At 45.4% G+C, this 24,629-nt stretch overlaps 2 long non-coding RNA genes across 2 annotated transcripts in view; both read left to right on the forward strand.

The window, feature by feature from the left end:
* The window catches only part of LOC144161930 (uncharacterized), an 89,559-nt gene that overhangs the window by 43,862 nt on the left and 21,068 nt on the right, over nt 1–24,629 (forward strand). The window lies entirely within an intron of this gene.
* On the forward strand, nt 17,324–23,853 carry LOC144162579 (uncharacterized). The gene is made up of 3 exons (XR_013320715.1): nt 17,324–17,586; nt 19,117–19,386; nt 22,273–23,853. It is a non-coding gene; the product is annotated as an uncharacterized LOC144162579 (long non-coding RNA).

Consider the following 24,629-nt stretch of genomic DNA (forward strand, 5'->3'; position numbering starts at 1 on the left):
CAAGCCAATCCAAGCCAAGCCAAGCCAAGTTAAGCCTAGCCAAGTCAAGCCAATCCAATCCAAGCCAATCCAATGCCCCTCGCGAGAGAGTGTTCGCTATCGGAGAGGAGAGGGGGTGAGTGGCGGAGAGAGCAGCTGGCGCGGCGAGGAGAATGCGGGAGGGGTGGACAACGCCGCCGCCGCCGACGACGACGACGCCGGAGGGACAAGGCGAGTGAATCGGATGCTCTGCATCTAAACAGGCTACGTCGCCACTCTGCCCACACTGCGATGTGTAAGAAACCCTGCATCACCTGCTCTGTGAATGTGCTCGATTCAGTGCTCAAAGAGTGTCCCTCGCACTGGCTTTGGGACTGCCGCTTTCCGTGTACATGCAGCTAAAGGACGTTTTAGGACCATGGGCTTGCCCTAAAACTACTTTACGGGCTACCAAAGCTCTGATATAGTACCTGCAACACACAGGTCTAGACCAGTCGCTGTGAAGAGCTCGCCGTCTCTGTGCGCATCAAGTTCTTGAACATCATCGCCATCATCTTCATCACGTCACCAACTGGCATAGCAAGTTAGGCATTTCAGTCCAGCTAACAGACAGACAGACAAATGTTTTTATTTGGGTGGCTCGAGACCGCAGGCTTAAGGGAGGGGGTTAATAATGTCCGGCTAACATCACCAAATTTTATTAGAGATCGCTCTCTCTCTCTCTCTCTCTCTCTCTCTCTCTCTCTCTCTCTCTCTCTCTCTCTCTCTCTCTCTCTCTCTCTCCCTCTCTGTCACTATCTCTAACAGTCACATCAGGTGTCCCCCAGGGAAGTGTGCAGGGGCCCCTGCTTTTTTTGTGGTATGTAATGATTTAGTCTCTGTGGTTGGTGATACTGTGAATATTGGAATGTTCGCGGATGATACCATGATTTACGAGGAAGTGCAGTCTGCTTCCGACCAACATCGGCTAGATAGGGCTTTACGTGACATATCATATTGGTGCGACAAATTGGGCATGAAAGTTAGCACTACGAAAACAGTTCTTTTACGTGTAACCAAAAAAAGCAACCCATCTAATATTTAGGTACAACCAGAGTCCTTCAATGCTTTACTGGTCACGAAACTTCGGCGCTAGTTTCATATAGGGACCGCGCGCGCCACTACAGGCGCCACCGCCGCACGAAGGTCATCCAGCCGCCGCTTTCGCGGCGTATTGGTATGTATTGGCCTGCTCTTGGCGTGCAAACGCTCGCTCCTTTTGGTGTCCGTGCGCTGATTAAGTGTGTTTTTTTCGTAGTAGTTAGCAATGAATAGTCAAGTCATCACCTGCCTTCATTGGGGTTTTATTTTTCGTAGTAAATTACCGTAGACTTCAGCCGCCAACGGCAACGGCTTCTGCGTACTCTGGCACAAGCGCTGCGCCGTCGTGTTTTCGGATTTTTAAATCTCTATTTCTTCTTTTCTTAAAGCAAATGTTGTAAATACCACACATACGGTAGCTGCGTAGTCACGAACTGCTGCGGGCCTATCGACAATACAATAAAAAAAAACTGAAAGAAACCAAGTACGCTTCGTTCAGACTACGCTTAATGAATCCGTTGATTGCTCTGGAATGCACAGGACACTAAAAAAGATAGCCCACTAGTATTGTCGTTTCAATGAGTGGGTACATACTTGAGAACATCTAAAACCCTGCAGAAACGCGAAGGATCAAAACACGAAGAGATATATGTTGCACCATGTGTCTTTCCGCTTCCACGTTTTGCAATTTGCAAAAACAGGAAGCGAAAAAAAACAATAAACTGATTTTATCACGCGCAACAAAAATTCAATGTTACGAAGGGAGACAAAAGAGGGTGGTCCAGCGTACAAAAATTTATTTTTTCGCGGTGCGATGTGGAGCACACGGAGGAAACAGAATATTGCCACGTAGCCAAGAACGACGCAAAGCTTTTCTGAACGCAGCGAGCTAGCGAGCTCCTGTTCTACAAAGACTAGAATGAAACACAAACGTCGAAGAAGCAGTCCGCAGTGTGACGTGCACAGATGAACGTCAATAAAGTGAGTTGCGCGGCGTTTGCTATGCATGCATTACTCTCGGAACGTTATTAATTTCAGATCCATAGAAATGGGATCGAGGACATTGTCGAAGAAACAAAAAATCAAGTTGGCGACAAGCTGGCACCCTTTTCATATGAAACAATATTGCCCGACGGGACGTACGACAAAAAGAGCAAACGGGCGCTCCGGTTGAAACGCCAGATAAGAAAACGGAATCGGCAACGCGCGGTTACAAAACAAACAAGACGAACCCTATGGGATAATTCGCGGAAATATGAAAAGTAAAAGCACAAGGACGTCCCAAAGCTTTTTTACACGCGAGCCTGAGCGCAAGGTAATACAAGTTTGCAAACAGGTAATGAAGCACCGCTACAACCTCACTGATATGACAAAAATCCGGCTTTAAGTTAGCCTTGTACAATTCTAGGTCCACGATGCTCTCAAAAGGGTACATTTCTTTTCCCATTCTCACACACAGTGCATTTCCACGCACTGTCGCACACTTATAATCGAAGCTGAAATCTCCCGTTCCTTGCCTTGGGATGGCGCGCCTCCATTTCTCTCGCAGCTCCCCGTCGCTCGGTCAACAGAACAAGGAAACATTTTCTGTGGTATCGTTGTACAAGCAACGACATCCCTGGACGCAACACATGTTAGGCATCGTCGTTGCACTACTTAAGTCGCATCACAAGAGCGCGAGATGCACGTTACATTTGTTTTCCCGCACAAAAAAAAACACAACTCGCCGCGGCTCCGCCGTTCGGGCCAGCGCAACGCCGCCCGAGGAGTGACCTCAATGAGAGGCTGGCGCCACCGCGCGGCGGCCAAATGCAGCATATGAAGCTCTCCCATTGAGTTACGGAGCAGTTTCGTGACCAGTAAAGAATTGAAGGACTCTGGTACAACATTAAAAACGCCTTAATCGAGTTGGTTAGTAGGTTTAAATACGTAGTTGTGGTATTGAACTCTAGATTAGATTAGATCAACCACGTTCGGCATGTAACCGTTAAAAAACTTCGTCTTTTACGGCATAAGCTTTGAGGTACACCTAGTAACGTTAAGCTGTTCGCGTGCAATTCCATAATTAGGACTAAACTAGACTGGTTGTTTGGACCCCGTACGCAAACAAAAACATTAACGAATTGGAGAAGTTTCAGAGGAGGGCTGTTCGTTATATTTATAATAAATATAAAAGAAGTGATTCTCCGTCCTGTATCATGGCACTGAACAAATTCCAGCCACTATACATTAGACACCAAACTGCCCGCTTAGCTTTCCTGGGATCCCTCATTAAGTGTAAGACTGGATTTTCACCCACTCCATTCATTAGTCCGTAAGGCACGAGGAAAACGCTACACACACATAGCCAGAGTTTATCGCCATATATTTGCCCGGACGAATACTTTTAAGATTTAATACATTCCACACACGGTAGACGACTGTATGAATTGACAGAAAGCATTAATAGATGAAATTTCACGAACGCCCCACACGATCATTTCAGCAACTTTTAACTACTGACGTTGGGGATTTTCACAGCGCTTCTCGTACCACGTTTTTTAGTTTTATTTCGATTGGAAACCCTGTTTGCCCGTGCAGAAATTTAATTTCATCGTGGCCTGTTTTATTTGTAGTCTCCAAGAGAATTCTGAGTTGATGTTACCCATTGTTTTTATTGCATTGTAGATACTATTGAATTGTATGGGCGAGTACATTCTTTTTTTGTTTCGCCCGTCCTGCTTTGACCATTTAGTTGGTCTGAAGTATTGTGTAATTAAATAAATAAATAAATAATAAAAATAAATAAATAAAAATGCCATGTATGTTAAAAGTGTAGAATGGTTGGAAACTTATGGGGAAGCAACAGCTTTTGCTGACGCAAATCTGAGGGCTCTGACACAATTCTATGCAGACTTTATGAGCCAGTTTCTACCGAAATCATTCCGCACTTACATTTAAGTGGGGCCTAGTGGTAGAATTCTTTTACGCGCTGCAACGCTTAACGGCATCCAAGTCAAGCTAGTAGCAATGCGGTTTTGCGATATTCTCGAACTGAACTGAATTTTTATTTCTCGCAACTTTTACATATGTTATACAACAGCTGTTGTGAGGTAAAGTTGGAAACAGGCTGCTTTGTGGCGGCTAGGCACCACCCTATCCTCCACAACACAACCGAATACAAAACAAAGGCAGAAGTCGACAAACATGAAATGTTATCACAATTTGGTGCGCGTAATAACTAACACTAAATTAATAAATTAACTTGACCAGGCTCCAATGCAAGTAACTAGCATTGCAATTATTACTGCAAATAATTTGTATTCCAAAACGTGCAGCGTTAAACCGAGTACACCATATTGCGAAAGACAAAGGCAAGAAACATCGCACATGGCAACAGTTAGTTCAACATACTTCTTGAGCAATTTCTGTTAGACGCTTTATGCTGTCTTCTTTATTGCTAAAAGCGTTAAGCGTACGAGGGAGACTGCCCTGGAGCATTTGTATGTCATAGGTTATATGCACGGTTCGGACATGCGAAATATCAGGACACCTGATGTGCTGTTGCAGAAGGCCTGAGATTGAGATAACTTGGGAGAGACGAACTCTAGCGACGCCCACGTAACATGACGATAATATTTAATCGCGGCGGTCAAGCGTTCTAAGGGTGCGAATGATGCTATTTGCTGATTATTTCGGTGACGTAACCGACTTGGGGCAGCGCGCTCCAAGGACGCGCGTCTAGGTCCTGCCGAATTTTTAGGCGTGTCCTGTCGCTCCAAATCTGTACTAGTGGCTACTGGGGGCAAGTAGATTGAACTGCTTTACTTTATCGCGCTTTTATCGTATTAATCTATACTTCACTATGAGGGTCATTCATGCTTTATTTTAGACGTTGCTAAGAGCTTTTTGCGTACAAAATGTCGTCCTAAGAACCAGTTTCAAACCATTTTTGCCATCGGATGCAGACCGTGCAGCCAGGTGTATAAGGCCCACTCGCAAAAAAAAAGGTTGTGATAGAAATGCGGTATATTTAAAATATTTACAGGACGGTGTTAGGGTATTGAAACTCTCCCTCCGGATTTCGATACACACTTTTTGGAGGGCACTCATGTCTGCTCACGTGCTTTGATGCGGAAAGCTTTGGCGGCATAACGACTTCTTTGCTGATAGATTGTACTTGCGTATTTTTCTTAGCTTCAATTTTTTTAGTCCTTTGGAACGGATTACTTCGACTGGCTTCCTGAATTCTATAACGTGTGTGCGTCAGTTTCTTCAGTTTCATTTGGTAGTGAGCTACGTAAGCAAGAAGACTGGCACACCTCAGCCACTCCAGAATTGTGGTTCTGCGCGGCTGGTATGTACCTGTTCTTCTCACGTGCCATCACGTTCACGTGCCATGCACTATTCCAGAACGTTTAGTTTTCCAATTCACACTTTTGTTAATTTTGAAAACCGGACCCTTTAGCTACTGGCAGCTGCCGATTGCTTGTACTTCGTTCAAGTGAGCATGTTCTACGAAGAAAGAAGACGCAACAATCACAACTTTTAAAACTTGTCTTTTTTTTCGATTTGCTCTCCACCGCTCTAGTTTAAGGAAGTTCCATGTGGTTGTTGTTTCTTTTACACAGTCTAATACACTCATTCCCCTCTATTCTTTGGCGCTCTTTCCGCTCTCGTTCACCGTTCTTCAGTTTTACACTCTTAAATTCTGTCTCAACAATTCCCTTCACAAGCTTTGCGCGCTCTTCTTTCTCCCAGAGGACGAGTGACGGTGAACAAAACCCGTTGAAATGCGTAGAGAATGTGCCCGGTAATGAATAAGCGCCGTTTATTGTCTGCTGTCCTTCGCGTAAGGTTTTCGCAAGATTCGTGCAATACGCAATGCGTCAAGTCAGTCGGTCTCCCGCGCTGATGATAAATGAAACGCACGGTCATATAACGCCTCATCCGAAGCCGTTGTGAGAGCATACAACTGAAGCGCACGCTTCGGCTGCCGATGGAAAGACATATGGAAGAACCTGGGAAGCCATGTGTGGCTAACCACCTAAAAAAGGCGGGAAACATGTCTGCAGTGGCCATAAGCGCACACACCATCCGACTGTCGACTGGTGGTGGTCACAGGTGCGGTTGCTCCCAACGCATCTGTGGAAGGTGCCGGTCACGTATACACGCAGCGCACACAACACCTGCTCCAGCGGTCATACAGCGACAACCGCCTCGAAGTCGTCCAATGGGGGGTTACTACCCAGATGTGTGCACATATAAGGCCCAGTACTTTTCTAGAAACAAAAACGAGCTCGAAATTTGTCCTGCGCTAAAAGAAAAGGTCTGGCGTTACACACATGAAGCTACGGCGACCGTGAACAACGAAATACGCCGCAGCAGCCGCCACCATTACAGGAGTTCAACACGGCCTTGCAATATCATGCCCAAGTTTCCTTCTAGTTCTGGTGTCAATCAAATAAACTCAGCCCTTTCGTGGGCGTGGAGCAGCGAGAGAAGCCCCACGCAACCATGGAATCGACTTCGCCGGTAGTGTAGTGTCGCAGCCACAAAGTTCCTTGCATTTGATGCCCCAGTAACAAAAGTTAGCAGCAAGCAATGGCTGAACGAACTCCCTAGGCCACCGCCAGTCAATGCTCGGTCCGAACGAAAGGTTCACTCGATTCTGTTTACGGTGGCACTAGCTGGGTCTGAAACAGAAGAAGCATGTTCGATCTTCGGATGGACAACGGTTTTGGAAAGCTGCTGTTTTGATAAGGTGAGAGCTTGAGAGAAATTACTTTGGAGGAAGCCGAGCATGGTTTTCAATTATTAGTATTATATTTATTGTGCGTGTGATACGAAAGGTTATTTGCTAATGTGAACGCCAAGTTGTGGTGCGCCTGGAAAAATGAGTCTTTCAGTAGTTCACGATTATGACTTTTAGCCCTGCTTTGCCGTATACAAGGCCGGAGCATACTTTACCTGTCAGATAACCGTACTATTGGCCAATAGGCTGGGGTAAATCATCCAAATTGTTTGTTTTTTATTTAGCAATGTGCTAACGCGTGTCGGAACACGTAAGGGTGGCTGAATAATTTCACACGTAGACTTAAACAAAGTCAACTCCAATAAAGTATCGTACATTGGAAGCGCAAGGAGAGACTATATCAGTTACATTTATTGCAAGATAACAATGCAGACTACACTGCAATAGGCAAGAAGTACGCCAAGTCATCGCGTTGATGCTTGCTTGCAAAAAAGCCCGTGATTGCGGCCTACATTTTGACCCAAATGCAACCGCCAGTTCTTTCTGCTCTAACAAACGCATGTAGTGGAACGCCTCATCTCCGCCTTCACGAACACCGACGAAGGGACAGGCAGCATTCCATCCAGCCATTAATTTGTAGCGTACGACCACACTGTGTTTGGTTTTGCCCTTCTCGCCGTAGTAGGAAGCGACAGGTTCGGCGATTCTCTCCTGAGATAAGATGCCTTACCTGTCATTGCACCACACACAACTCCGTCCTCATGGAGGTAATTCGCAATAAATGCGTTTTCGAAAAATTTCTGTCAAGTGGGATGTAGATTTGTTCTGCTCTATATTTCCATTTCTGTTCTACGAATCTTTCTGTGTGAGTTGAGGGTTTGTTTGCCTAGACAAACAGCAGGCGCCACAGGCGCTAGCAAGTAGTTCGAAATATCCGTAGTGAAACGTACTTGGATCCAAATTAACGGACCTGTGTATACATACGCTTGTTTGTTGCACTTCCTGGACCAAATCGTACTGGTAAAATAATTTATAATTATAATTTATAAATTATAATTTATAATTATAAATATACAGGGTGTTTCAGTGAACACTTTCAAAAATTCCTGAAGGTAGGCTTTTCAAGAAAAATAGGAATTCTCTTAAGGAACAAGCTATCAGGTTCAGCGGACGTCAGCAGTTATAAGAAACATGCGAATTACATAGTTAATGAACTAAAATTGTCTAATTAACTTTTTAATTAGTGAAGTTTGGCCGTTATTGCCAATGGCGAGTTTGTAGCCACGGAAACGACGATAACCGATCAGTTTTCAAAGCAAAGAAAAAGGCACTCTGTAAAGCCCTGCAGCCCGCAAAAAATCGAGCATTTTTCCCCCATGAAACCGAAACTCAGCGCACATGGTGCGCCGGAAGTGTAGTGCAAACGCAACATCCGCTGATGACGTGTTGCTGTGACTGTGTTGCCCAATTCAAGAAGGGGCTGGTGATTCCCAACGCTAGGGAACCAGCTGATATCAACGCCATCGCCTCCTGTATTTTTTCAGCGTTATCTTTTCTTTCGTTGGTAGGCGCAAGAAACAAAGGCCATCGCCCACTACACGGTCGCCCGTTTCGGCAGCCCTAGTGGACGTTGCCGACAGTTTTGCTTTTATTTTTTTTTTTGTCTTGACCACATCTTAAGTGGCTACCAGACGTGCAAAGTGCGAAACGTCACCATCCGTTCATTTTTTCGTTAGCTTTATCTGCTGCTCGTTTATAATCGCTGCGTGTTAGAAAGCGCCTCAGATAAAGGAAAGGCTTGTTTGCTGAGCCAGGAGGGATTTCGCGGCTATAGCTTGCGGCCTTGCGTAGTGCTTGCGGCTTTTCGCTTTAAAATGCTTCTTTACGCAGTGTGCGTGCGACATAGCCAAGACCGTACCACTGGTGTCACCTCTTCCATTTGAGGATCAAGGTTTCAAAGCCACCGCGTTATTATTGTGAAAATGGCTGCGCCAGCTCAACTCCAGTACTCCGTTGCCGAGAAAGTGGACATTTTACTGGCTTATGTGAGCGCGCAAAAGGACGCGCAACTGGCTTCGATGCTGTATGCTGCCCAACATCCTGGCCGTCGTGTGCCAGCTCGCGCCACATTTGTATCGATATTTAATCGGTTTAGAACCACTGGATCAGTCCATGCTCAGAGAAGGAAGCGGCCAGCCAGTGCAACCGAAGATTTTGACATCGATGTGCTGGCATACGTCGCTGTCAGGCCGGAAGCAAGCGTCAGGGAAATTGCCAGCGCATATGGAGCGAGCCCAGCTTCAGTTTGGAGGTCACTTTCAAGACACAGCTACCACCCATATCATGTGTGTCTTCACCAAGAGCTCAGACCAAGCGACTTTCAAAAACGGCTTGATTTTTGCAACTGGTGCCTTATTCAATGCGACGAAGATCGGGAATTCCTCAACAGAGTGCTTTGGACTGACGAGGCCCAATTTTGTAGGAATTCGAGTGTCAATTTGCACAACGCACATTATTGGTCTGATCAGAACCCCCACTGGCTCCGTGAGCATAAGCACCAGGTAAGGTGGTCAGTAAACGTATGGTGTGGTATTTATAACGGCTGTATTGTTGGTCCTTACTTCATTGACGGAAACTTACCGGAAAGAAGTACACAGAGTGCGTCTTAAAGGGCGTCGTCTCCGAGTTTGCCTCAGAGTTGCCACTGGCTGCGCTGAAAAAAATGTGGTTCCAGCACGACGGAGCCCCGCCGCATTTTTCCTCACTGGCTCGTAAATTCGTCGATGAGTCCTTTCCCATCCAGTGGATTGGGCATGGTGGAACCACACCATGGCCGCCTAGGTCACCCGATTTGTCACCTTTGGACTTCTTCCTCTGGGGATATGTTAAAAATGAGGTTTTCAAGACTGAGCCGGCCAACCTCGAGGATATGAAGCAACGTGTGAGGAGCTCCATCGACAACATTCCCAGACAGATGATTTTATCCACTATGAACTCCATGAAAGAGCGCCTTCGTCTGTGCATTGCAATGGACGGAAAACAATTTGAGCACATCATGTAAAATATTCTGTGCAGTCGTCCAAAATATTACTGTTGTGGAGCGCCCAAATAGGCCTACAACCAAATGAAACATTGAAATAAACCATTTTTGTTCATTGATATTTGTTACATGGCTCAAAACAGCTAAAAAAAGTATGAGGTCAGGATTTACTAATCCTATGTCAGCACTTCTTACAACAAATGGAACGGAAGCTGGTACAAAACAATGTCGCGCTGCAATTCCAAAAAGTTGTCAGCTACGATTTTAGCCGTCAAGCCGATACCACGTAAAAATAACTCGAGTGTTGCATTCCGCAATACCGGCGCCGCAAAACAAGCTCTGCACTGGCACAAAAGTGTGCCTTTATTCTTTGAACAAAGCTAGTGCATTGTAAATGGTAATTAAAGGCTGCTTCCGGAGGTAAGTGCACTGGCGGAGCCCCAGGTTGGCTCCTAACAGCATTTCAAAATCCGCAGCTACGTAGTTGGCGATTACTAGACTTTGGCTTCCGCCCAGTGAGTAAGCAAAAGTTGCGCATGATGCACTGCTGCCTATGCCTCGCATCGAGGCTCCCTAGCTAGGGAAAATTGCACTTACATTTCGAATTGGCCGCCAAATCTATTGAAACACTTCACCAGCGGACGTTGCGTTCGCTCAGCACTTCCAGCGCTCATCGAGCGGCGAGTTTCGTTTTTGAGCGCAAAACAAACGCAGGTTTCCTCGCGCTACAGGGCTTTAAACACCGACTTTTTCGTTGTTTTAAAACCTGATATGAAATCGTCTTCCCCGGGGCTACAAAATCACCATTGACAATAACCACCAAACTCTGCTAATTAAGAAGTTAATTAGTAGAGTTTAATTACCCACCTAACTAATGTGCACACCCTTGATACTATCTGGCGTCCGCCGCAGCTAGCAATCTCCTTCTGAAGAGGGTTTCTTTTTTTCTCGAAGAGCCTATTTTTAAAAATTTTTGGCAGTGTTCGCTGAAACACCCTGTATATATAAATTGAAACATATTGAAGTTCGGCTTATAACAATACTTTACGGTAATAAAAATGACCTGTTCATGTACATATTAGTGCTGCACATTGAAAAAATACCAGTATTGATAGGCGAGGTTAATGAACAGAGGATTTTAAAATATTAATTGTAGGTATTTACTCGCCTACGCAACGTAGGCGATGACGCGCGCCGTAGTGGAGGGCTCCGCATGAATTTTGACCACCTGGAGATGTTTAGCGTGCGCGGAATATGGTACACACGGGCGTTTTGCTTTTCGCCTCCATCAGAAAAGCGGCCGCCGCGGCCGAGAATTGAACCCGCGACCTCGTACTCAGCAGTGCAACGCCTTAGCCACTGAGCCACCGCGGCGGGTGATTTTAAAATACACGCTGATGATGATGATTATGTACATAGATGATGAAGGAACACTGCCGCTTGGGCCGGTGCTGCGAATATGTACTGAAGAAGACGAAGTGCAGGAATCGTCCTCCATATATCTCCGTCGCCGGGAGTGGGGTAAAGAATGCTCACAGAATATTTATTTGAAATCAGTGGAAGAGCTACTGATGTGACATAAATTGCGAATGGTTGATTAATTTACTTGATTGCAGGGTTAACCCGCCGACGCTACACAGGGGATGAGGCGCGGAGTAGTGGTGGACTCCGAAATAATTTTGACGAGCTGGGGACTTTTCACGTGCACCGCAATCTCGCACACGCGGGCATTTTTGCTTTTCGCTCCACTCAGAAAAGCGGCTTCTTCGCCAGGGAATCGAACCCTTGTACTTGAGCTCACCTGCACAACGCCATAGTTACTGAGCCACCATGACGGGGAAATTTCAAAGGTCAAATCCAAAGAACCGAAGTAGGGTAGCAAAACAGTGAGCGAAAACACCGGGGCAGTATCCTGACACACCATGTACCGAAATTACTGAAGTAATTACTTATGCTGTTTGACACTGAAGGATGTTTATATTTTGCGCACTTTGTGTCTATTGCAGAGCTTGTGATGAAGCACCGACACTCCTTCCTGTCGAAACTACAGAAATTATCCAGCTGAACTTCCGCACATGAATATGCTGGGTTTTCGTCGTTCGCATCAATCCGAATTGCCGCTGAGAATACCGAGCCCGCTACATGAGTGGTGCACTTCCAGAGCACACAATAAAGGGCACAATTTAAAAAAGTTACATGATTTAGAAAAAGAGACGTCGCGCATTGTTTTCATGCGCGTTTTTGTCTTGATTCGATTCAGATGCAGGTCCTCCGCTTGTAAACGCATCTCTTGCCAAGAATGCGAGTGAGAAGGCCACAAAAGAATTATGAAGTGTTCTTTCTCCCTGCCCGTAATATTTATGTTTTTTCGGCAGTCAGCGGCCTCACAAGATCACCGGTCTCTAAGCTACGCCAAAGCTCTTGTCACAGCCCGAGCAGTGGGGGTGAAAACTGTACGACTTACATTTACAGTGCACTAGAGCCCCAGCATTTTGCTTGTACTTCTATGACAAGCCTGCTTCTAAGACAATGCGATGTTTTTCCCAAAGTCCTCACCGGCATTCGCACGCACAGAGCGGAAATAGCGAAATTTTTATCGCTCCAATGTTTGACCCCGAGCAAGGTAATCTGGTAGGCTGAAATGATATGCTTTTTATCATCAGAACTGTTTAGGCCGAGTTTTCTTCGTGCGTGGCACGAACACACCTCGAAACATCAAGACAAACATGGGGCTAAGGAGGTCCCGGGAAACAAACCAGGGATCTTAGAGCCCCTAAAAACGGCACCCTGACCATGACCACTGGGCCACCCTAAAGGCCGGGGGAGGGGGGGGGGGTTCGGGGGGTTAGTAGCGGTAACAGACTATATGTCGGGCCAATTGGAAAGAAAAAAAAAGCTTGCCGTGGTGGGAATTGAACGTCGGCGCTCAGCGTTTATGTGATCAAAAGGCGTCTATGCGATCGAGCTATCGTCACATTTCGAGCATAAAGCATGTTTTTTTGGTTTTGTAACGCCAGTGTTGGAATTGGAGTTAGGCGGGGGTTTTCGCGCGTGCTAGCGCGATTAACTTTGGGAGAGATGTGAAAGCCTGCGGACAAAACGATCCGGTTCTGGGAGTCATGCAGAAATTTTAGCGGCCAGTTCGGAAATAAATGTCGGCTGCACAGCCCGGTGACCGACGCAGACAGAGGGGCTGCCGGCTCTTCTGTTTGTCCAGCCTTGCGCCAGTAGTGCAAGTTGCGCCAATTGATTCTTGCTAAGAACATAAATCAATGCTGCACTTCAACATTTTTAGCACGGCAGCCAGCACAAGTTCCGCGGGATACGTGATTTGCGACGCCGTTTTTGTAGATTTCACAAATTTTGCAAGACGGCGTGGCGGTACATGGGGTAGCGATTAGCCGTGGCGATGCCTTGCAACTCGTTGCTGATTCAGCAATATAGGTGTTTTTTTTACTATGAATAGTACAAGCGTTTTCATAGCGCACTAGTGAGCATGTGCAAAGGGAGAGAAAACTTCCTCATATCCTACATTGTTCTACATTCTCCATATAATGCAGACATGGTCACTGTGCAGCCCAGCACACGCCATGCCTAATTCTCCAAGGAGCATAGTATCTCGCACCTTGTGACGAAGAAATATACGAAGAAAAAGGCCCCAGCTAATAAGCATATCCACGGGGTGAATGATGATGAGTGGGCGAAGCTCCTGGGGGGAAATCATCGGTAAAACCGTGACTCTTCAGTGAAAGTTCCCCACTACATCTGTGTCCGAACGTAACGTCTAGAAAGTCTCGCTTAAACCGCGCGTCGGCACCTTGGGGCTGAGCTCGCCTGATGCGTTTTGCAGACGCCCCACGAGCTCTCACTGCATCGGGGTCTGCCTGCCGATACGCGCGCTTTCTCGCCGCTTCCCGTTCTCTGACGTTTTGGAGATCCTCTTCGCGCCGCAGCCGTGCCGCTTCGCGTACGGCAGGGTCCTCGCGCCGTTGCCGTGACGCTTGGGCCTCTCGTTCTCGAACGCTGGGATCTTGGCGGCGTCGTCGCGCAGCCAGACGACACGCTTCGGCCTCCCGCTCTCGTACGGCAGGACATTGGCGGCGGCGTCGCGCAGCTTCACGGAGCGCTTCTGCCTCGCGGGCTCGCACATCTGCAGCCTTACCCATCGGGCGACTCCGAGCGCGCGCCAACAGCGAACGGATTTTATTACAACGCTCCCCGCCATCTAGTAAACAATCCAAGAACTAAACTAGAGGTAGCCACGTCATCTAGTAAACAATCCAAGCGCATCTTTTCATCATATACAAGTACCGCCTTCTAGTAAACAATCCAAGAACTAAACTAGAGGTAGCCACGCCATCTAGTAAACAATCCAAGAACTAAACTAGAGGTGGCTACATACATACGTCGAGGATGGACAGACCCACGCCCTAAGGAGCTTCGCCCCTAAAACGACACGAATGTGACAACATCGCACAGCTGTCTAGCTGTTGAGAATTCATGGAGACCAACATATTGTGCTGCTTCTTTGCATTTTTGTTTGGTGAAATTAGGAGACCCTCATATCGAACTGGCGAAGCGCCACTTGACCCACCCGTCAGACATGGCATACACACTAAACTTTTTAACACCCTTAAAGGTGCTAAAAGGGTGCACTCAACATTTTGCACCCTGTTTGCACCTTTTAAGGACTAAAACATTGCTCCGGCACCCAATCATGAGGGTGCCACATATTAAGGGGTGTAAATCTTAACATTTTTACACCCTTTAAGGTGCAAGGAGGGTGTACTGAACATTTTGCACCCTTTTTGCACCTTTCAAGCACCCAAATATTGCTAGGGCACCCCACCTCGAGGGTGCCGAAATTCAGGGGTGTAATCAACAGTTTCATAGGGTGCTACGACCGTTACAGGGGTGCTAAAAAGTATTTCTTCTCGATTGGGGTGTTACCACGGCACCTTATCGTTAGGGTGCCTAAAAGAACGGTGTGTGAATGCAAGCATGCAAAATTCCACAAAAACAGGCTGAATGTTTAAACCGCACATTGCACTATTTCACCGCCCGTTGAGAGAATAAATATGAACTCTCCACATAGACCAGGGGAAAGGCTCTAAAATTGCTGTTCGTAAATTGAACAAAACGTGCTGAATGTTTAAATTCCACTCTGCACTAATCTACTGCTTCGAGTGTATCACAAGGTTCGTTTCGATGTCTGGGTGCACGGGAAGGAAAGGCTACAAAATGCCTCTTGTAGTCCTATAAATAAAACTTTTACGCGAGGCATCGGTGTCCTCAACGAAATCGAATTTACCTAAGAATTTGTTCCCGTATTATTATGCCCCGGGCAAAAATTCCAACAAGACTTTCTTGTTGGGCTCACAGCACGCCTGTGGGGCCAATACGAAGTTCTGTCGGCACTCTATCGTTCCAATAGCCTAGTCTTCCAACAGGGAGTTTAACCTTGATGGCGTTTGTGGGGCCAATAAGAAGCTCTGTCGGCACTCTATCGTCCCAACAGCGTAGTCTTCCAACAGGGAGTTTAACCGTGATGGCGTTTACCGGCTCGCCAACACGATAAGTCAACGCCAACAGACGCCTCGTTCGTAATCAGCGGCGCGAGCGCGCCATCAGACAGAACCGACAGACGCCCTGAAGGTGGTTTTTAGGGCCTAAACAGCAGCGTCTATGTCTGGCATAGACTCTAGACGTCAACGTTTGTGTTCTGAATTTTCCCTTCAGTAAGTAACAGTCAGACGGACGATAACATAACTATGTGAAGATATGCTTTGGCTCATACCACGGCAAGCGCAATCGTTTGTGGCTGCAGCCTCGGTTGCTCTTCGTCCACAACAAATTGAATCGGCTGTACAGCTTTCTTCGAGGGCGTGTATGCAGGGGTTCTATCTTCCTTTTTTGCGCAGGCCGACGGGGGCGGTCGTGTAAAATCATTTTCGCTCGTCGCTTCCGTAGGGTTGCCACCTTCCTGGTTTTGGACCGGCCCGACCGGTTTTTTTAAACAGCGGGCCGGTTGCCGGTCCATATCTAAAACCAGTCGTCATCAGCCGGTTTTTTGGCTTTTGTGCCGTGATTATGCCCGTTTTGGCGTTTTATAAGCGTCAATTCAACAACTAAGACGATAAATACGTGTCGACGACAAGCTGCGCAAAGACACGCGAGCAGAGAAAATACGCGGGCGAGCGCGCTGCCTCAGATGGAGGGGGACCTAAGGGAAGAACAAAATAACGAAATTCTACCGCCGCGGTCAGCAATTGCGGTTACTTTTCAGTGAAGCACATGCAGAGCGATTAACCAAGCTCTCAATCACTTTCAGTACAAACGTTATGTTGATTTCTCTCTAAGAAAACACTACAATAAATGGCACTGCATGTTAAAAAACATGACGTCTTTTTTCAACACAATCCCCCCTCCCCCCCCCGGAAGGCCCGTTTTTTTTTTCGGGGAAAGGTTGTAACCCTACGCTGCTGTTCTGCCTACCTGCTTGCTGTACCTATTACGTCGCCGCCACCGCAAATCCCCACTTGTTACGAACTCAGAGGTTTTCGCACTGTTAGCAGTCGTTTTACACGATGGGTTTGATGCGCCTGACATGCCAGGAGTGACATCGCTTGTAGTATTAGAGCGACGTTGCTTGTCTGCAAGACGGTGCCGGTCAAACAAGCGTTATCAACGCCATAATTCTAACGGCACATTCCATTTATTTCGTGGCTGCCGTGGCTTGCGCAGAAAAGGTCGGGTTGACTGCGATAGCTTTGCTTGAGTCAAATAATGGAGCTTTGGCTCAATCGCTTGCAGCGCTAGCAATGCGGCCTCGTCTGCAAGACCGGTGCGTGAGAAACAAGCGTTAGGACAGCCAGAATTTCAAAAATGCAGCATAAACTAGACCATCGTTAAAGGAGGCGATGACTAGACACAAGCAACAATATTCGTTGACAACTTACGTAAGTACAGAGTTGTTTTAGGCGCCTTGAACACGCCCGCCGACATAGCTGTTTGTTAACGCGTCCGTTTACTGTTTTGTAGGTCAATGGTTCGATTCCTCGTCGAACGTTTTTTTTTTCTTTTTTCTTTTTTTTTTTACGTGAGGGTTTCATTAGCTCCTTTTTTAACGACCAGGGTAAGCACCTGTTCCTTGCTTTCTATCACGCCGACATTTACCGCCCTCTTCCTAAACCCAAAGTAGCTCGTTTTCTCGCACGTTCTCTCTTGAGAAGCCCGCCGTGAAAACAAAACCAAAACAAACGTCAAACCTCTTTACAATATCAGTATATATGTCAATTACTTTATGTGTATTCACTTTTTGTGTTTAAAAACCTTAAATTTAAGTTATAAACACATTTCAGACTTTGAAAGCAGAAAGATAATTACCAACATTACAGTAGTAACACAATTTTCGTCAAACATAGAGGTGTTGCATTTGAAGTCTGGCAACTATCTCTCACTTTTGTGTGTGTTTTTTCATGGCGTTTTGTGCCGAGTGGTTGGTGGCGTGATTTAATCTGTTTTATATATTTCAAGCTTAAATCATAGTTATAGAAGCTTTATGGGTGATGTCTACCCTTCTAACCTACGCGTGTGTTGAACATGGGGACCCCGGAAGAACGATCATCGCCGGATAAAATACTGCGCGTCAAAAGTGGATGACATTGCATCAGAACAAAGCGTGTTCGTGTGTCCGCGAGATGAAGACGACAGTGAAGGAGAATTTTACGTTGGAAACATCGTTTTTGCTCGGGTAAGTACGCATTTTTTATTATTCTGTATTTGGTTGGAATGAGTTCTGGTGTTTATGGGTCAGTAATTCGCTATACCCCCATCTCGTTTGCTCTGAGAGCCTACGTGAGTTAGTATACTTGTTTGGCGCCCAGTCCACCGTTTCCGCAGAAGTCAGCATCAATTTACGCTGAAGCTAGACCTTGGCTACGATGCTCGCGCTATGGTACACGGCTGCTAATAATTTCACATCACGCAAGGCTCTTTAACACCGGGGCGTTTGTTTATGTGTCTCTCAAACAGTGCCTTTGCGGTTGCAGATCGCAGTCGCAATTTCGCGTGAGTGGCACAACGCTGTGATTAGTCCTCCCTCGTGAATACCCGCGGTATACCAAGAAATAACATGAACAGGAGGTTCCCTGGAAGTGCATGTGAAAACGCGTACACGTGATTCCATGGCTGGCGTCTCGTAGGTGTTGTGAAATCTCTCCCCCCCCCCTTCACGAATTCCGTGCAGTGCGCTTCGCAGCTATTGCGCTCGCGAGACCGGCGACCGTACGCCTCGCGGTCTTCGGGCCGCGATATGTGTGCTGTTCTCGTGAAGCTCGACAACAGCGAAATTGCCGTACTCGCTCGCCAACGCGCCCCGACAGCGTACGCGTCGACCGGGTGCTGACGGAGTTGTGCTGGAAGAAAAGCAGGCAAGAGATGAGGGCGCACGAGGTGTAGTTAAACATGAGAATTTACAAAGTGCAAGGTGGAGAAAATAGTATGCAAGGGCCGGAAACGGTGAGAGAGTTCGGGCCGCGTGCCAGCGAGCGAGTGCGGTAATTTACGTTGCCGAGTTTCACGAGTCCGGCACGAATATGACGACGCCCGTCTGAGAGTTCATAGAGGTATAGAATTCACATACGTGCAAATTGAAGGTGAAATGCGCGCATGTGGCCTCGCAGGGAGTTAGCATAGTCTCGGGGTAGTGGGGGAGATTTCACAACGCCTACGAGGCGCCTGCCGATTCTGTCAGAGTAGCTCTCGTGAAGTCTGGGGCTTGATATCGGAGGCATATGTATTGTTTAAATTAGTGCAGAAAATTGAGCCAATTCGCAAGTTCTCATTTTCGCAAAACCGCAGGCCATACAGAGACTAACAAAAAAGCTGTAGGCACTCACTCAACTCGATTTATATTGGAGAATTGAACGTGCAGATACAAGTCAGACATTGAAATGGAGGAGCCTCAACTATCACACACCAGTTCCGATTGAAAGCAAGGGATACAGATGAGCTGCTAGCATGCGTTCCATGCAAATTAGCTCAGTAGCTAGCTTTGCATATATCATGCATACCCCACTCACAGTACCTGCGGGTCTAATAAATACATTCTTACTGTGACCTAAATTTCACTTGGGGTGTTCCGGGAATGTTCTTATTAGTGCCTTGGAGGTTACTGTCTTTAAACGATTAAAAATCTACTTGATGTAAGCATTCGTGCTTTGTGTGTGCTCTTCTTGTATTTCAACAAGTGTCAGCACACTCACAGATTATGCACCTGCAGGTGCTGCTGCTGGCTGTCCTGGGTCAGCTGCCTTCCAGTCCAGTTTCAAAGGCTTTGCCAGGGCCTCCCTTGGCCAACCGACACTGCACCTGCTGTACCCAAGTACTGCCTGGCCTTTCGTTGGTGCTCCGTACGCTTTGCCGCCAGGAATGGTCATTCATCCATCATCTGGCCGCTTGGACCACCCGTTCAGAAGTCAGCGCATTTGCTCGACACATCGGTCCAGGCACTGCTGCCATATCGGTGCACCCACCGATTATGTACTTTCAGGTTAGTTATTGCATGTTGTGGAACTTGCCATGATGTATACCTGTTAGCAGTGCTGTGGCCTCTGATTATTTGAAACATTTTCATGAAGCAGTGCTGTGCGTATGGAGCGTGTCATTGCTTAGCAGAGATATTGAAGAGAATCTGGGGCTGACGACTAAAGGGCAAGAAGAGAAATTGAACTGACTTTGAAGCAAGTATTCGTATGTAATCAAGCCAAGCAAACATTTAGGATCTTTCGATATGGTTTTAAACTTGCAATACAAACTGGTCTACTTCAGATCATACTGGTAATAATCATACTATACCGAAAAGTACATCCCGCAGTCTGTAGAATTCTGACAGCGCTTTTTTAGCAGTCTCTCATGACAGGCACTAATCTCAATGGTTGGAAGATAGTCGAGGTAGCACCAGTCTTTAAATCAGGAGACGGTACTTCACCATTAAATTTCCCTAACAAGCACCATATGCAAGGTCAGGAAACATTTCATCCACTCTCAGGTCGCTAATTATTTATAAAATCACAATATCACATTCGAGTATCACCACGGTTTTCACAAGGGTTACTTGAGAAACACAACTTTCAGGATTTGTTCACGATCTACATTGATCCATTGACACAGGCTTACAAACTGCGGTAGTTTTTCTCGATTTTTCTAAAGCATTCAATCGCATTGCACACCACAGACTACTTCTCAAACTTCACCCTAATGTCCTCACTTGAGCAAAAGATTTTCATTCTTCTCAAATGCAGTTTACTTCTAATAACTATATACTTCTTTTGCTCGTGCCACTTTGTTGTCCCCCCAGGCAGGTTGCTTGGTCTATCTTCCATGTTGCATATCCTCCCATGTAAGTCTATTTGCAGATGATGTTGTAATTTATCACACAATTTCTTTCAACTACTACCGTCAATGCTTTCAATCTGATCTTAGCACAATTAACTCCTGGTGCTGCAAATGGCTAATGTCGCTTATCTCTAAAACAAAGTGCATGACTTTAACGGTGGCAAGTCTCGGATTGTAAATACTTACTTCATTAACAACAGCCTGATTACCTCTTGAGACAAAGGTGTTTTGGTAGGCCGGTAGGGGAGGGGGGATTGCATGGTGGATTTCAAAAGGTACATCGATTGGGAAAATAAGACGTGTGATTAATATTTTCATTTGCACTCCAAAACTCGCTTTATTTCATATGTTTAACCCACTGCCGTGGCTAGGGTGGTGTGCTGTGGAGGCGAATGTCGGTTAGATACCGCTTGGTGTAGCCGCTTTTCAGATGGAGGCAACACGTAAAGACGCCCGTGTTTGGAGATTTCGATGCGCACAAAAATACCCAGATGGTCAAAATTAATGCGAAGCCTTCCCCTACAGTGCTCCCCATATCCCAAGTGTAGCTTTGGCGTGTTAAACCACCGTTTTTTTTTTTTCATGTTTTTGGTATAGTACCAGCTGCTGTAGCAGGTGCAACTTAAAGGTAAAATTATACATAATGTTTCCAAGAGCTAAATATAAAGGCCATATTGAAGTGCGTTTATGGGTCTATCTCATAGCAGTAGTGAAAGGTTATATACTCTGGTGCAGGTTAAGAACGCCAATGGCTCATGTGGTGTAGTCCAGTGTTTGACGGAATGCCGTGTAGGCAGGTAGAAGCATTATTGCAGTGATGAAACGTAGGTCACTGACCAAGTCAAGAAAGCCATTTAACGGTTTGTTGCTTGTTCACGGTGAGCATATGTCGTGGAAAACGAAGCTATATATTGGGCATTACGCGGCGCAATGAGTTTGCATAGATATGGTGCAGATTGCCATCCATTATGTTGATAATGTTGGGCGTCGTCTGAACAATGAGGGACTCGAGCAGTAATCGAGAAGATAGATTGCTCTCAGTTGTCAGTAATTTTGTCTTGTTCCAGTCGACCACGTGTCCCGTCCTCTCACGGTGCTCTGCCAGTGGACTTGTTTTTGCATGGCCCTTGTTCACTTCGTTCCAGTGCTGCATTAATCTTCTGTGCAGATTGCCCGTTTCGCCAATGTACACTGATTTGCATTCAGCGCATGGAATCTAATAAACAATACCCGGAAGCTTGGAGCGTGAGAGGGGGTCTCTCACGCTGACAATGTCAGAACGCAGCTTGCTAGTGGGCACATGCACAATGTATGCACTGCGTGTCTTGAAAATGTGTGCGAGAGTTTCACCGATGTGTGGGACGTAGGTAATTGCTGCACGTTTTGATGCAGTCGTTGTCCTGAATATAATGCCTAAAGCATTATATTCAGAAAGAAGCGAAGAGGGCGACTAGCAAGAATCCACATTGACATTAGCAGGCAGAAGCGTCCACAAGGCCTGTGTCAAAACGTGCTGCAATTCTCGTCTTACACATCAATCAAACTTTCGCACGCATTTTCAAGAAACACATTGTGCACATCGTGCAGGTGCCCACTAGCAAGCTATGTTCTGACATTGTCAGCGTAAAAGACCCCCTCTCACGCTTCAAGCTTCCAGGTGTTGTTTATGTTTTGAACAAAAAAAGTGCCATTTAAACGTGATACCTCCTTCCTTGCCGATTTCTGATGCCTGATTGTTCAGTTTGTGGGGATACGTTTAGCAGATTGCTCACATGTCTAACCTGTATTTGTGCTTGAGCAGTCAAACGCTGATGTTAGCAGTGAAGTAGGTGAAAATTGTACTTTGATTGTAGTTGTGTGCAGATTACCTACATTGTGTTAATTCGTAGAAAAGCAAAATTGAGGTAACCCTGCTAACTGTTCCGCATTGCAGCATTTTATTATGCGAACGTTAAGGAGTTCAGCTGCTTGTTAAAGGTGAAATAAACAGTGGTACAAAAAGAAGAGCATCTACTAAACAGAAATATCTTCACAATCGCAGGATGCCAACGGTCCGCCTACCAACTTGTGTCCTGCATCGTTTCTGCTGGCTGGAGCGGTTCATGGAGCATTTTCCAGCTTCTCAAAGTTTGTGGTCAAGCGCTCCTCCAAGTGAAAGATGCCGCAGAGGGATCTTTTGTTTTAATGCCACAATTTCACGTGCTCAGCAGCAAATTTACTCGTAAGGCTTTTTAAATATTCATCACCCAAGAGGGCATGTTACCTTCGTCTTCGGTGGAATGTGTCTGCACTCAGGTTATTTGTGACAGAAACAAGTGGAGCACGTCATGAGAGTCATTGAGGCCTTGTTGATTGTGCATGCTTCTGAAATGACATTTTCATTAAGCTGAATACTTTCCACATATTACGATTTGTGAACAAATTATGGCAAAAGTCATGATTATTTGTACTACACTGCAGGAAGGAAATGCCAACATACGTTTTAAGCACCTCTGATATTTCAGATCGTTGGCTGGTGAGCAATAAAACAAAACTGAAATTTTTTTAAAGTAAAATCAAATATTCGTTGTCACCAGTGCATGACCATAGTAAGAGCTATCTAGTCACCAAATTTAGAATTAGACACGAAATGCCAAGAAAAATAGGGAAATAAACTAGACAGCTGGCTACAATAAACCAATTCGTAAAATTCCTCAATGTCTATCAAGTGATGATTCAGGCGGGTTAGTTAAGATGTCAGTGGGTTTACACACCCAACTTGCAGGGAAGCACATGAGCTCCCAATATTAACATGTTTTTAGTGAAGACCGTCTTCCTTCATTAAGCTGCTTTGCACATTGATGCCAGTCTGATAAATGTCCTGAATTTTTGTTATGATCAATCTTTGTATGGGAACCATATATTTTTATATGATGTCGCTGTGTATTTCTGAAACTGTATCTAGTCACTAATTCCAATTTGTCATGGTCAGGTTTTTTCAACTGATTCGTAGCTTTTTTAACAATTATGGTATATTTTGTGTGCCTAAAGGAATGCCTCATTGCATGTTTAGCCTGTGTAGTGTTGAAAGCGGACATTTTGCTTCAAAGTGGAATGTCGGGCTAGCAACAAGGTACTTCGCGTGCTGCTCACTTTCATTCATGCCATTATTTTTTATATTATCATTTAAAATTAAAAGCCAACCAATTTGCTGTCGTTTTAATTTTGTCACCTACTTTATACTTTCTTTTTTTTTCAACTTTGTGTAAGGATTGACTATCCATATTTTTATGATACCAAGGCGTTGGACTGGGCTAGCTGGTACATGTTTGAATGGATGAAAAACCATAGGAAAACCCAGGACACAGAAGAGAACGACGGGACAAACTTGTGCCGTCATTCTGTTTTAACTGTTTCCTGTGTTTACCACTGGTTTTTTATGCATTCAAACATTTTTTATGAGTTTGTTGAACAGTGATTAGTTTAGGTGTGTTCAAACAATTGTTGGCTGCGAAAGCTCCCTGTAGCATTTGTATAAGTGCTCTCTGCTTTTTTTTTTTTGAGCCAATACCCCACCACCAGTCTTCATGAGGTGGTCTTTTGTAGAAATAAGTTGAAATAAATATTTGTTTGCATTGCTTTACATGTTTTGAAAGAATTTCTTGTTCATTCTTGTTTCATTCAACCCCGTTTCAGAATCCTGCTTAAGGCATTTCCTCTGTTATTTTTTTTCAGAACCAGGAAGGGTGCTCATCCTCGGTTCTTGCTGAAGCAGCAGTATCCATACTTCACACGTGAGCTCTGAACACACAGTAATTATGGTATGAAACATTCTACCAGTATAAGCCTGCTTTGTAGACGTCATTGTAGATGTCAAAGCTCTTGACAGTGTAGTCCAATGTCTGGTGTAACGGGCAATGTCTACAACTTGTAAAAATTAATTTTGTGGCTATAATGTTTGTGATTATTTTAAAATGCACGTCAACTACTATTTAGAATCGCTGTCTAAATTGGCAGCCATTTTCCTGGTGGATACAGAAAGTGAAAAAGCGCATGTGTAGAGATTTCAGTGCACCTTAAATGTCCCAAATTTGCTAAAGCTAATCCAAAGCCCTCCTTGTGGTGCACTTCATATCCCATGTACAGTTTTGCGTAAAAACAGCTAAAAATTTATGATCAATTTAAACTTATTTTAATGTTTTTAAATGCAAATATTCTCAGTTTAAGCTGCCATATTTAGAGTAAAATATTTTGTAACAATTATATAGCTACCAAAGGTTTACAGAAAAGCTTTTTGCTTTTGGTTGTGCACCTTCTTATCAAAAGAAAAATGTTGTTAAGAAAGGCAGAAGAAACCCAACTATGGAAATTAGCAAACCCTAAAGCTGCGGATAGAATGAATGTTTTGTAGAAAATCTT

Source organism: Haemaphysalis longicornis, unplaced genomic scaffold (assembly GCF_048455015.1).
Source record: "Haemaphysalis longicornis isolate Haplotype H1 unplaced genomic scaffold, Haemaphysalis longicornis Haplotype H1 scaffold_12, whole genome shotgun sequence".
In the NCBI taxonomy this organism is placed as follows: Eukaryota; Metazoa; Arthropoda; class Arachnida; order Ixodida; family Ixodidae; genus Haemaphysalis; species Haemaphysalis longicornis.